Genomic DNA, 14313 nt, shown 5'->3' with positions numbered 1-14313 from the left:
ATTTCGACGAAAAGACATGGATTGCCGCAGAATTTAGAAAATGAAATTCCCTGACATATTTTGGTGAAATTCCCTGACAATTGAAGACGTGACGGATGGTTAAGAAGGCATAATTGAAAATATTTTTCAGGCAAAATTTGTTGTTCGAAACCTCAAAACCATTCTATAAAGCAAATGAAGGTGATTTAACAAATTTTCCCCGATATTTCCGTCATTTTCCCTGACTTTTTAAAATTCCCTGACATTTCCCGGTTTTCCCTGACTGTGGCAACCCTGAAAAGAATACGCTCTCTTGTCCCGGTTACTATGGGGGACCCTGTATAAAGTAATAGAGGCGTCCGTCTTGCCGAGCACAAAGGAAATTCAAAATAAGGTGGTGATACCTTTTTATATTTACTCTGCTGCTATCGTCCGAATGTTTAATGTTTGATGTTTACGGTCCTACGCACCGACACTCGCGAGGGGTCCTTGTGGGCCCACGCTAACGCAACTCAGACGCGTTTATTGACAGTAGGCCGTCGAAATAATAAAATTACGCTTAATGCGACGGAAAAACGATAAAAATTAAAAATAAAAAATTGAGGAGAATTTCGATAAAAATAGCATGACAATAAAGGGAGCACCGAGCCTCTGGTGAGAGTGTTCTCCTGGCGAGTGAGTTGATGCAAATCTTGAAAAGTATTTTCCTGTAGTTGCTGTACTTTCGAATACAATTTCATTGAAAGCAAATAAATATATAGATACGATAGAATTAAAATAATCGAGAAAATGAAAACTGTCAGGCACACGGACGTATCTTATTGGGCCTTTACAAAAAATATTTCATCCATTCAGCATATGAATTTGGCTCATTTGCAGTCGTAAAGGAGGGGAGAGAGAATTTGGAAAGAGGTGAAAAGGAAGAGGAAACAGAGAAAAGAAACAAAACAGAGGTGGAACCAAAAAAATAAAATTGTAACTTCGTCCTCGATGAAAAAATTATCTTTGAGGTAAGGAGAAACTACTTGTATGTAGGAAGCCGCTTTGATAGCGCTCTCTGGCGCTCTGCGACAGCTAGCCGCAGGAAAAACTACTTCATTTTACAAAAAAAAAGTCTTTAATGTAAATTTAAAAAAAAACTTCTCCAGAGATCAAAGCCCAGAGCCTTGAGTGACGGCGCACACTGGATCGAGCCAATAAGAGACACCGGACAAAAGGAAAAAGGCCCTGGACGGAAATAATCAAGGGCCGGATGAAAACCACGCTGTTCCTCCCATTTTCCTGCAGATTCTCTCGCGAAAAGCTGGATAATGGAGATGTTGCATGTGTGAGGAATTTGCGATTTGACTCTTGATTCTTGGGTAAAAGTTCGCGAGAAACACGATAGTGCCACCGGTTTTCTCTCAAATCAACTCCCAAGCTCAAAAAAAGCTCTCAAGATGAGGCCAAAATGGAAGGATTATCCCACGCTATCCCGAGAGTCCACCTCTACATCAATACCAACTCTCCATGCAAAAATAGGGACCAAATACATTGACAGGGCTGCCACTTCATTTGGGAACTCTAAAACTGAAAACACGGCATCCCTGCTAATGTATTTGCTCCCTATCTTTGCATGGAGAGTTGGTCTTGATGTAGAGGTGGACTCTCGGGATAGCGTGGGATATCCCTTCCATTTTGGCCTCATCTTGAGAGCTTTTTTTGAGCTTGAGAGTTGATTTGAGAGAAAACCGGTGGCACCATCGTGTTTCTCGCGAACTTTTACACAAGAATCAATCGTAAAATGGCAAATTCCTCACACATGCAACATCTCCATTCCGTGCGCTAAAAAAACATTAATTTGTTCATGTTTTCTCTGTCGGAGGATATTCGGCAACGCTGGAAAGTGCAGAGAATGAGCACGAAAGTCTCAGCGATGGCGCCGCTGCTGGGAGCGGGGTTTTTTATTTTTGAAATAATTAATTATTATTGCGGCATTGGGCATTATCGGGCATTGTTATTAGATATTTAATTGTGGGTTATTGTGCGAGTTAATCATCACTCCGTCTTGAATTTTTCTCCTCCCGCCGCGGCCGCCATTTTCTTGCTTCCATTGTCTTCGAATCCGCTCAACAGAGCTTTTCCATTCCTTTTCGTCATCTCTTTCAATTTCAAGCTGAAGCGTCCCCGATTTCTCTATCCTCTTCACCATTCAATCCTTTCTCCTTCCTCTTTTTCATCCTTCTCCATCCTATCAATCTTGTGCTCCTTCGTCTGTTCCTCCATCTCCATCTTACTTCTTTTCCCTTTTCTTCACCTTCCTCCTCTCCTCTTTCGTTTCATTCATCTATATCATTCCAGGGCCTTTGCGACTCACGCAAACAGCGAAGTTGGGGCTCCCTTCCCTTTTTCCAGAGCCCAGACCAATGAATGGAGGGATGAAGAAGAAGAAGGAGAGGAAAAAGAAAAAGAAAAAGAAAAAGAGAAAAAGCGGCGAAGAAAACTTTGCTAAAACTAAAAGACAAGCGTTAATCTATTGGCAGCTATCGTCCACATCACACATTCGCCTTCAATTCGCCGAATAGGCAAAATCATACCGGAGAGCGCGTTTAGTTGCCTATCCGAAAAACAAACTTTCATCGCTCCATCAGATTTGATTATCGATAAACAACGTTCTGAACCCATTGATAGATATTGGCCTAGTTTTTGTGCCTCACTTACCTTTCTTTGGCATGGCGCGTCTTTCTTTAAGTTTCATTCTTTTATGGGTAATATTTTATCACTTAAACTAGCAAAATTGCAGTCTGGAAGTATCCGCCTAGGTACGACACATTTTCAAAACGAAGTCGGTAATTTGTGGTTTTCACTTGAAGTTTGTTGTCTTGGATAGACTTAGCCTATTGAAAATTTAGTCGAATCATTGATGGGAAGTAAAATGAATATTATTTTAGAACGTTGAGGTAATAATTATTTTGAAGTTGATCAAATGCGGTCATTTAGATGAAAGAGCGTAGAAAATAATTAATGCAGACCGAAGAGAACGAGAGAACTTGTGAATTTTTTCCTTCGACTTTCCATTTCATTTAAATAAACATTAGGACAAAAAGTATTAAGTATACTTAAAATGACTTGAAATTCTAAACATTTTTTGTTGGTCCTTCTGTGTGTCCCTCTTCAGCTGTAGGGTGGCCATCAAACAACTTGCTTCCACCAATAAGATCGCTCCATTTTCCCTTGGTGCGCTCTGACTATCAATTTCAATGATCAGACCGTTGATAATTAAAATCCAAAGGTATTACACACACGGAATTTGCGTGCTTCAAAGCTCATGTGCCTCCAATTGAATCCCTTAGAAGTATCGACTCAAGCTACATAAATCGGTTCCAGTTCGAGCTTGAATCGATATTTTTAATGGATTTGAATTGAGGAATAACAATGCTCAGTGCTGCCAACTCGAGAGCAAATCGGACTTATTTGCGCTGAAAGGCACTAGGTGTAAATGAATAAAATCAAAAGGAGCTATGTAGCACACCAACTCTTTTCCCATGGTTTCTTTTGATTTTATTCATACATAATTTGTTTTAGCATAAAGTCGTCCGATTGACTCTTGTCCCCGACATAGGTGAACCAACCTCTCACTAATCCATGACGTAGGCAATCGATACCAGGTTGGATATCTCAAGGCGGGGGGGGGGGGGGGATTTGGAGTTGGCGGGAGGGGGGGGGGACCCAATTTTGGTAACTCCCCGGGAGTATCAATACTATCGCCTCATTATTCATTGAAACTCCGGTTGCTCCTTTGTTTCCATTCTCCCGCGGGTTTGGCCACCCCCCCCCCCCCCCCCCCCTACTGCCGCGCTACGGATAAACGTCGTGCGCACAATTGAGATTGCCGAATTCCTCTCGATAAATCGTCAATTCCTTGGTAATTGTTTCCAAAAAGAGTGGGAAATGAACGAGAAGGGTTTGAAAATACTCGGTTCTAGTAGGTGGGTATGATACGGCTCTTTCTTCTTTCTACTTCCGGCTCTCTCTTCGTTTTATTTATATTATTCCACTATTCTATTACTCTACGATCTGAGTCTTTGAGCCAGCAGGCCGATTATTGAAATTGATGGGCAAAGCTATAAACAAAGAAGACAAAAGGGATATGGAGGGATCCTATTGGTGGAAGCGGGTAGTTGCAATGGACAAATGAGGTAGGTAATAGACTAATTAAAGGCAACTCGCGAGAGACCCTATAGTTAGTCCATCATTTTCTCCAGGAACCACCCATTTCACCCAATAGGATCGCTCCATACTCCCTATGTCTTCTTTGTCTATCAATTTCAATAATCGGTCCGCAGGGCGCATAACACTGTCCTCAGTTTAACCTACTGTGGGCTGATTAGTGGAATTGATAGACAAAGCTATAGATGATGACGACAAAGGGAAAAGGTACGGTTCCTATTGAAACGGGTGGTTGTCCGCTACAATTTAATTTTGGATATCCCTGATATTTCAAATGAAATTTCCTGATTTTTGGAGCGAATAAATTGACATTTGTTCGACTTTACGAAGCAGCGACGACAGTGAAACTCCAAAACCACCCATCTCGTTTGCGGTGTTTAAGAAACTCCGCTTCTGTTTTATATTCGACGTAATTCTGCCAAATGGAACTATGCGCATTATGACGTGGGCCACGTCATGCATATATTCTTATGGGTCTCAGGACTCATGTCTTAATGTACGTAGTTCCGTTGGCAGAAATACGCCCAATTTTTTAAATGAGAACATGGAACATATGTATGTATCATCAGTTTTGTAATTTTTTTCAGAACTCGCTGCGCACGGAGAGGAAAAATCGCAGGTTTTTTTTTAAAATTGAAGTTGAGTAGTTGCCCATTTAAAAGATAAAGAATGGGAGGATGTCTGCAACGCCGCGAATCGAGATACGTGGTTTGGGAGTTTTACTGTCGATATGTAATGAATAGAATCAGATGATTGACTTTGGCGTGTGCTAAACTGAAAAATGTGAAAGATGCTGTGTTTTCAGTGGAAAAATGCTTGGTGCACTCGGAATTACCTGACCCATGACGGGTTTTCTTCACATTCCTGATGACATGAAAATATTTCCTGAAATTTTCCTGTTTTCACCGGGGGTAGCTACCTTTTCTGTCCATTGCGACCACCCGCTTCCACCTTTAGGATCGCTTTATTCAGGGTTGCCACAGAATTCGGAAAATGAAATTCCCTGACGATTGAAGATATGGCAAATGGCTAGGAAAGACGTAATTGAAAATGGTTTTTAGGCAAAATTTGTAGTTCGAAACCTCAAACTCATTTTAGAAAGCAAATAAAGAAGATTTAACACATTTTTCCTGACATTTTCGTCACTTTCCCTGACATTTCCCGGTTTTACCTGACTTTGGCAACCCTGTTTATTTTCACGTCGTCCTCTGTGTCTATTGGTTTGCCTACCAATTTCAATGATCTTAAAGAACGACTATAAGTACGATCGTAGTGGCTGTCACGCGCCAACGAACAATCAGACGAGAAAATTGATGAAAAAGTGATCTGAATACCTACAGAGACCGACTAGAAATAAACGAGGCGTCGGAAGAGGAGGGGAGGGGGGGGGGGTTAAAAAGAAAACGGGGCCTGCTCAAAATTCAACATTGCGTCGGAATGTTTAAAACATTTCTTTATTATTATTTAGCGGATTCGAGCGGCGGTGTCATAGGTTAGCGCTTGAGCTCTTGAAAAATGGCCTGACGTTTCTCACCTTTCTTTTTTATCCGGAATAAGGGCGCCATATTTTAGATATTAAAAAAGAGAATTTGAAATTCTAATGGGAGCGCGAGCGGTGTCGCCGCGGTTGGGACACCACGACGACGACGACCATACTACCGAGCTAATGAGAAAGAACACCGTATGAGCCTCCAGACGTTGCCAAAGTTCCTCCAATAAAAACCGAATTTACTCAAAAAATTGTGAGTATTCGTCTCTAAAATTGTCTCACAATATTTTACGCAGTTTCATCTAAAATATATGAAAGCTTCAAGGAAGTATATGCATAAATATCGTCAAAAATACATGTTTTGTCGAAGGAAATTTGGCAACTCTCGGATGTTGATACGGCGTTGTTCCAATGGGTATCGACTCGGGTCCAACGTAAATGCATTCATTTATCGGGCGGCGTTGACCGCAAGGAGCACAGAGCATGGACAGGGGCCACCTCCCTGCTTGCGCAATTATGAATTAACCTCCTATTGTTCGGCCATTCCGCCACTCATACCAGCCTCCGTTAACAGTTGATTACGCACTTGCGCCGGCCCGATAATCTCACTCAAATGTCCACTTCGGCTTTCTTCCCTTTCGTCAGGACGGGAGACAAAAGAAGAGAAAGAGGAAGGGGAAGGAGAAGAAGAAGAATGATCCAGGGTGTCTGGTTTTTTTTCCATTTTGGAAAATCCTTACGAAATCCTGATTTCTCAAGATTTTTGACAACTAAATCCTGATTTCATAATTTTTCTAAATCCTGATCAAATCCTGATTTTTGGCGGAGAAAAATTAAAATTTCTGCAAAAGCGAATGCGAAAGCATAAAAAAATCCGATCGGACAGCCGACTTTTCTAAAATCCAGATTTTGCGACCGATTTTTCCTCAAATCCTGATGAAATTGGGATTAAATCCTGATTCACCTCAAATCCTGATAGAATCGAGAAAATCGGGAAAATCCTGATGCTAGAGGCTAGGCACCCTGGATTCATTTCAGAATGAGAGAGATGGAAATAATGTTATAATGTTATGACTAAATGTTATCAATGTAATCGGGCGAGGCAAAAGTTCAGTTCGGGGGTCAACGCTTTTTTTCGGCTGGTGGTGTGGTGATGACTGGTGAGATTCTTGATAATGATGATTAATAGATGTTCAGGTGAAGAACTTTGCTATGGGAGATTTTTTGGAATTTGGTTAGAATGCGGGTGAACCCATTGCTCAACCCGATGGTCATCAATCGGCCGACCACATTCTGCCATTGGGAACTATAATTTCTGGCTCAGTTTAGAAACAACGTATGTGCCATTAGTTTTCCTATGGGCATAAGTGTTTTAGCAGATGAACTAGCAGTTATAGTTCCGAATTGCTGAATGTAGTCTAAGCTTATCTGAGCCTTGACTTCCGAACGTAACTTTGACACACTGAGGAAGTTAAGGAGATTGATACAAAAGAACACATTGTTTGACTTATGTACAGAAATATATTTAAACTTAACAGCAACTATGAGTTTGATTCACGAGTAAAGGAAGAACCGATCGATTCCCGAAAGACTTTGATTGTGATGGTTGGGCACAAAAGGATCTCGCTCACTGCCAACGGCGTGGCAAGCGAGGCAACTTACCAACTACGAAACATGGATAGTGCCTAACAACTAAATATACTTATCTTCCTAAGCTTAAGAAAAAATTTTAAAAAAACGATAGAAGGAGGGTACAAATTTACTCAATTCAGACTTACGAGAACTAGCCATCATATTTTGAGCTTGGCAGGCTTCAGTGCGTCAGTTATAGAAATTAATAAACAGAGCGATTAAAAGAGAAGACGATGGGAAAATGGTCGTATTTCTGCCAAACGGAACTATGTGCACTAAGACATGAGCCCTGAGACCCATGAGAATATATGTATAGCAGGCTCACTGCATTATGCACTCAGTTCCGTTTGGCAGAAATACGTCCAAATGGAGTCATCCTACTGATGAAAGCGGGTGGTTGCACTTGATAAGTGCACTGGCAACCCACGAGAGGCCATCGATACCATTTTCCCTTAATCTATGACAGCCACCCGTTTTCACCAATAGGATCGCTCCATTTTGCCGTCGTCTTTTTCGTCTATCGCGTTGTCTAGCAGACCAATAATCAACCTGCAATTGTGAGGAATGTTACAGTTTTGAGATCAAGGCAGAGAATAAAGATAAAGCACGCCTTTTCAGTCATGTTATCGATAGAGTTGGAATTTTTCCTGAGATTCAACGACTCAAGGGCCGAAGTATGTAAAATACATAGTGCGTATACAGCTCACAAATACACGTGGGGTGAAACTGCTGGAAATTTCAGCTTGGTAATACATAAAAAGATTAAACGATGAATACAATGATTTCATGAGGCGATTGACAAATACACATTGCATTCGGACAGAACGGTTCCTGAATTCTGAATAGAAAGTTATATTTTTAAAATTTCAAGATTTCAACATTAGCAGTAGAACATTTGAAGTATGTTGATCAAATTGAAATATTTTAGTTTTGAAAGTTGTAAAAATGTTAGATTTGATCGGGTAAGACAAGCACTTTGTATGATGGATCACTCCGAGTATCAACATTGGAAATAAAAGTAATAATTTTTATCTGGATAAAAGTTGGTGCGAGACCCATTTTTTGAGATCTTCACAGGGGCAAAAATGGGTCTACAAATTACAGCTGAATCAGTGTAACCAGGTAGAGACTCTAATTTCGAAGCGATCATTATCATAATTTAATGTAATTTGTTTTCGTGGTAAAACGTGTGTGAAAACTTGGATAGTTTATTTACAGCTACAAATTAATTTTACACACTAATGTACATTTTTTCAGTCAACAAAATTTAACTGTATGTAAATTTTCTGGCAAATTTTGATTCGAGTATCAATTTCTTAGTTCAATTTTGATTTAATCTCAAGGTAACAAAGTCGAAGAGATATAATTTTCAAGTCACTTACATCAATGGCAACAAAAAAAAGAAGAGAAAAATACACTATATATTAGAGGCACGATTCTTTTGAGCAATTTAAAGGACACTTACAAAGGTAATTTTTGTCAAATGTTGACAGATTTAATTAAACACTAAGTAAATAGGTAAGATTCACAAGCAAAATTCCCTGGATACTTTTTTTCTAAATTTCTAAAAAAGGAAAGAAAAAGAGACAGAAAAAAAATATAATTCGATGAAACTTAGCTCACTGAAATTTTCATGGAATTTAATTAAAATAATTTAATACAAAAATCGCCACTCTTTATCGTAAAACTTTCAGTGGGTAAGACAGGGTGGTATAAAAGAAATTATTCACCTTGAACATGTTTTGAACGAATTCGAATATCGAACAACGCCGCAGCACGTGTTCAATATTTCTTAGAGGGACGTATTTTCCAAACATCTTCATTTTAAGGCCCCCTCGAAAATAATGAACACGCGTTTCGGCGTTATTCGATTTTCAAATTCGTTCAGAGGATATTCAAGGTGGAATCTTTCTTCTGAAATATCCTGTAGACCCTCGATGCAGCTACAATGGAGAACATGAAAAATAAGAATTTGAAATTTCATGAAATTTTCCCATGAAATTTCAACGAACCGTTGAAAAATTAAAAAAGGCTATCTTTCATGAAACTAGCAAAACCTTTAAAATTCGGTTGAAATTTCGAATGAAATTTAACGTATATAGTATGAACGCAACTCCAAACTTGAGTCGGTTGAATGAAAGAAATCACAAGAATTCGAGTCAATTTATAGCCCAGTTTTCATTTCGAAGACAGTAATAGTGGAATATTTCTTACTGCGAGCAATCACCGAAAATTTAAAGTCTACTGAAACTCATATTTCGGAAGTGTGTAGCACACCCGTTTCCTGTGATAACCCCACGATGGGAGCACGTGGACTAAAATAAGTATGAGTCTTGAAGTAGAGCAAAATAATATGTTTAATAAGACGAGCGCAATGAGTAATAAAATCCGAACGGGATGGGAAGGAGGGGGGAGGCCCTGTCGGACAAAGACCGGCCTGGGATGATGTATATCAATTACAGTTTTGGCACATCTTCCTCTTAAGAATAATTACGTTTTCAAAGAGCTGAGACTGGAATATTTCAACTAGGCGTTCCGCGGAAGTGGGGAGGGGGGGGGGGGTCGTCGTATTTATTCTGGGCATTGAATATCATTAAACACAAAGATTGCCGGGTTGTGTGAAAAAACCCGGATATTTAACATCGAGTTACCAGGGGGAATGTGGTAAATTTTCAGCAGCATCTAGCAACGATCGACCCATTGCTATGATGCGGATTTATCGATCGAAGAAATCGAAACATCGAATTCGAAGAGCCTGTGAGCAGCAATTCGAATTGAACACACAGTATTATTATTTTTGGGGGGACTTGTTCAGCAGAAATTTCGAGGAGACTCGAGTTTCGCACATTTTGAGGGGCCACAATCATTCAGACTCGCAATTACACAAATTTTCATTTTCCCACGGAGTTTGATTATTTCACGAGAGAAAATTAAGAAAAACTGGGATGCGTCAGAATAGGCAGACGCAACTGGGACGTTTTCAATGTGCGTCCGTAAAAGGGGGTAATGGGAGGGGGGGGGGGGCAGAAAGGCACGGACATCAAGGTAGGACTCTCCAGCTTACAACAGAGGGGTTCAAATGCTTCCAGAGAAAAACATGTTAGAACTAAGACGCACAGCTGCCAGATTTCGCTGAAAATCAGCAGAATTCCCGTAAAACTCAACATGTGAAATGCTGATTTTTAGCACAATCTGGCAACAGTGCTAAGACGTCTCAGGAACAATTCTCTGCCGTTTTTGGAAAAACTTGTTTAAACACACTTTCGGGAGTAACAAAAACGTGAGGAAAGGAAATTAAATAGACCAAGTAAACAAAGCATGCCGTCCCTATGTTCCGCGAGAGGGGGAGTTAGGGGAAATTGGGGAAAATGAGAAAAAACAGAAATATTCAGGTAAAAGAATGGAAATTGTTTCTGCTTGATGAAATGGAACTTCATAGTGAGAGTCGTACTGCCGTGTTATGGAAGAACGTCGTGTGAGCCTCTAGACGTTGCCTTATCTCCTTCGTTGAAAACCGAATTTACTCCGAAAATTATGAATATTTTGCTTGAACTTTTTTAAACAATTTTGTCGGCGATTTTATCCGAAATATCTGACAATTTAAAGGGGAAATAAACGGAAGTTTCTTCAAAAATACATGTTTTATCCGGTGAAATCTGACAAATTTCGAATGTTGATGCGGCGTTTTTCCTCAACACGGCAGCGTAACTGAAGGGATGCATTGGGTTAAATACCCTGCTCAATGCCACGACAGAGTAGGATAACATAGAGTTTCTTTATAGACAGAGTATGGCCATTTCTGCGCCGGTTTTTCATTGGTGGTGTGAAAATAGGCTGACACGATGTTCTTACGGCCGTAAATAAACAAACAAGATGGCTGTTATCAGCAATCAAGTTTGAGGTTATGCACATCTTACATCCTCCTGTGATTAAGGCGAAAGGCGATTTAACAGAGTTTTCATGTGTTTATCATGTGTTGTTTGTAGATATGCTACTTTAAATTAATACTACTGTTAAATTGAAATTTTTGTCAAATTTTAGTTTCTTACTGATGTTTCGGTGGGTCGCCATCTTGTTTGTTTATTTACGGCCGTAAGAGCATCATGAAGCCTAAAAACTCGTTAACCAATCAGGAACCGGCACAGTTTTCCATAGTAAAATGACACGAATGGCCAAACTCTGTCTATAAAGGTACTCTAGGATAACATTGGGCGCGTTTTCGAGAATAAGTATGAAAATGAGGTGAGTGAAGGGAAGCGTTGGACCGAAATTGAACATCTGATTTGACATTCATTTTTGCGCCTGATTTCGGCCCAGCCGCGGGGCCGAAACTGGAGGAGTGAGGGGGCACGGGGCACTGACCAATTTTCAAACTGGGTCGGGTTATTCCCTCACAAAAGCGCTAAAAAACATTTTTCTCGTCTCGGAAACTCTTAAGCGCCTTCAAAAATTCACTACTCTAAAAAGTAGCATCTTCCTCTTGAGCTCCATATAAATTCACGAAATAATCGTAAATTGAAACAGAGTAAGTGCCTAACCCAAAAACCCCACATTTACCTGTATTTTGCAAACCAAAAAGGTGAACAAAAAAATCAAGATTTTGAAAGTTAGCAACTTATTCTGACGCTTATGATCATTATATTTATGTGCGTAGATTTTACATTTTCCGGAGAAACCAAGAAGAAAACCTTTAAAAGATTGAAAATCAGAGGAGTTGTGGACTGACCCAGGGCTCACGGTAGGATGTGGGGGCTTGACGATTTTGGAACTGGTGACTCGCATCTTCTGGTCCCTAAAGTCCAAAAATACAGAATGTTACTACATTCAAACTTTTTGTTAGCAAAAGTTCCATGCAGACAAGTTTTTACGTAATACAGGGTTGCCACAGAATTTAAAAAATGAAATTCCCTGACGTTTCACTGATTTCCCTGACACATTTTGGTGGAATTCCCTGACAATTGAAGATGCAACGGATGGCTAAGACGGCATAATTGAAAATCGTTTTCAGGCAAAATTGCTTGTTCAAAATCTCAAACCCATATTCTAGAAAGCAAATGAAGGGGATTTAACAAATATTCCCTGACATTATCGTCATTCTCCCTGACATTTCCCGGTTTTCCCGGTATTCTCTGACTGTGGCAACCCTGAATTTGGGATAAGACAATAAGAAATGGCCTACGTTTTGCGATTAAGAACTACTATTTCTGTCTCTGTTTAAAAACAACGTATGCACCATTAGTTTCCACATGCAGACAAGTTTTTACGTATTGCAGTTCACATGAAACGTTCTTGGCGAGACCAGTGCGATGGTGCACAGCGACAACGCAGTTGCAAGGTACACCGTCCGGGGGGGAAGCACATGCAGTATCGGATTCGACCAGCGAAACGCGATCAAGATTGGAATATGATAATGGATTCTAAATTTGTAGACATAATTGCGAGCGATACCAGTTTCGGATTGTTCGCTTTATCCTGCGCGTACACCGTACACACACATGCACACGTACACGCGCGCGCGGGCAGTGATAATGACGAAGCAATACCCACTCGCGCGCACATTAGAATACCAGCCCCCTGCACTCCCCCTCCCCCAGCCAGAATTAGTCCCGTCTGCAGAGGAGTGGGGAGCTCCTAGCACGTTCGCTCCTATGATAATCACCCGGCTCCTCATAACGTTCCCTAATTGCGGTCGACGTGGTTCGATACGTCAATACCGTCTTCGATATATTATCGAAAAATGCGTGGCTCCGTTGCAGCGTTTCGAAATCCGCGAGTATTTGTATTTTTTTTTTTCGATCGCAACCAAGAAAAGTATCTCCTCGAAGTTTTCGGAGGATGGAATGGATACCTAATCGAGGGGCAGAGCAAGTCCAAAGAAACTACATTCGTTGTTCTTTTTAAAAAAAGGGACACGTGAGTAAAGATTTGCAGCGTCAAAATTGAAGTTAGGCATTTTTCGATTTTGAACACCAATATGTGACCGGGCACAGGTCCGAGGGATTAAAAATTCCTGAAAATCACGAAAAGTCACAAGGGGGGGGGGGGGGGCGTGGCGGCGCGGCGGCTGGTTATTGAAATCTATAGATAAAGAAGACAAAAGAAAATTTGAGCGATCCTATTCGTAGAAGCGGGTGGTTGCACTGGACAAAGGAGGTAAGTAATAGACAAACTAACGGCAACCCACGAGAAACCATGTAGGTAGTCTACCATTCCCCCTTAGTCTATAACAACGACCCGTTCCCACCAATAAGATCGCTCCATTTTTTCTTTGTCTCCTTTGAGTATCGCTTTGACTATCAATGTCAATGATAAGCCCGTTGACCCTCTAGATACTCTCCTTCCCTGGCTACACCACTGGTTTTCTTCAGTTATGGTACACTTCCTCAAGTTTTTTTAGGCTAAAAAATTGTCATCGCTAACTAGGCCAGCTTTGGGTCTATGTTCAGTTATTGAAGCGAGACTCGAAACGCGATGGATCGATGGTGGGCGATCCCCTGGAAACTAAGGCGAACTTTCCGGGATCCCTTAATCCTGGGCGAGTAAATCCCCGCAAGAACGCTTAACAGCGGCCGTTGTGCTACGGGAGAGCACTGTACGTGTCTCCCAATGTTGTTGAATCTCTCGGGATAAAAGATTTAAACTTGATACTGCCAATTTCTGAGAGAATTTCATGGAGGAGGAGGGAGGTGTATCGGTCAAAGAACTCTTAAGATAAAATTATCCCTTTGCTATAATTTTATCTCACATTGAAGACATTTTTCACTATCGGTCTGACGGAGGGTCGGGTCCGAAATTGGGATTTCAGATGTTATGGGGCCCTTAAAGATTAGAAGTTAGTGATCTCGATGACCTTCTGGAAACCTGCGACCGGCGAAAGGATCGGTTACATCTTTCGGGGGCCCTTACAGCCCGGAATACGAAATTAGTTTCTTTTTGGAGGAGGATAATTCGATAAGGGGTGAGACTAGAATTTGTGGTGCCCTGTGTCCGTAAATCAGTGCAAT

The 14313-nt window shown here is 40.8% G+C and overlaps 1 protein-coding gene across 2 annotated transcripts in view; it reads right to left on the bottom strand.

Moving 5' to 3' along the window:
• The window catches only part of bab1 (bric a brac 1), a 423053-nt gene that overhangs the window by 23698 nt on the left and 385042 nt on the right, over positions 1-14313 (bottom strand). The gene's annotated exons all lie outside the window — the stretch shown is intronic.

The sequence above is a fragment of the Bemisia tabaci genome, chromosome 10 (assembly GCF_918797505.1).
Source record: "Bemisia tabaci chromosome 10, PGI_BMITA_v3".
Lineage (NCBI taxonomy): Eukaryota > Metazoa > Arthropoda > Insecta > Hemiptera > Aleyrodidae > Bemisia > Bemisia tabaci.
This window is presented reverse-complemented; position numbering and strand designations above follow the sequence as displayed.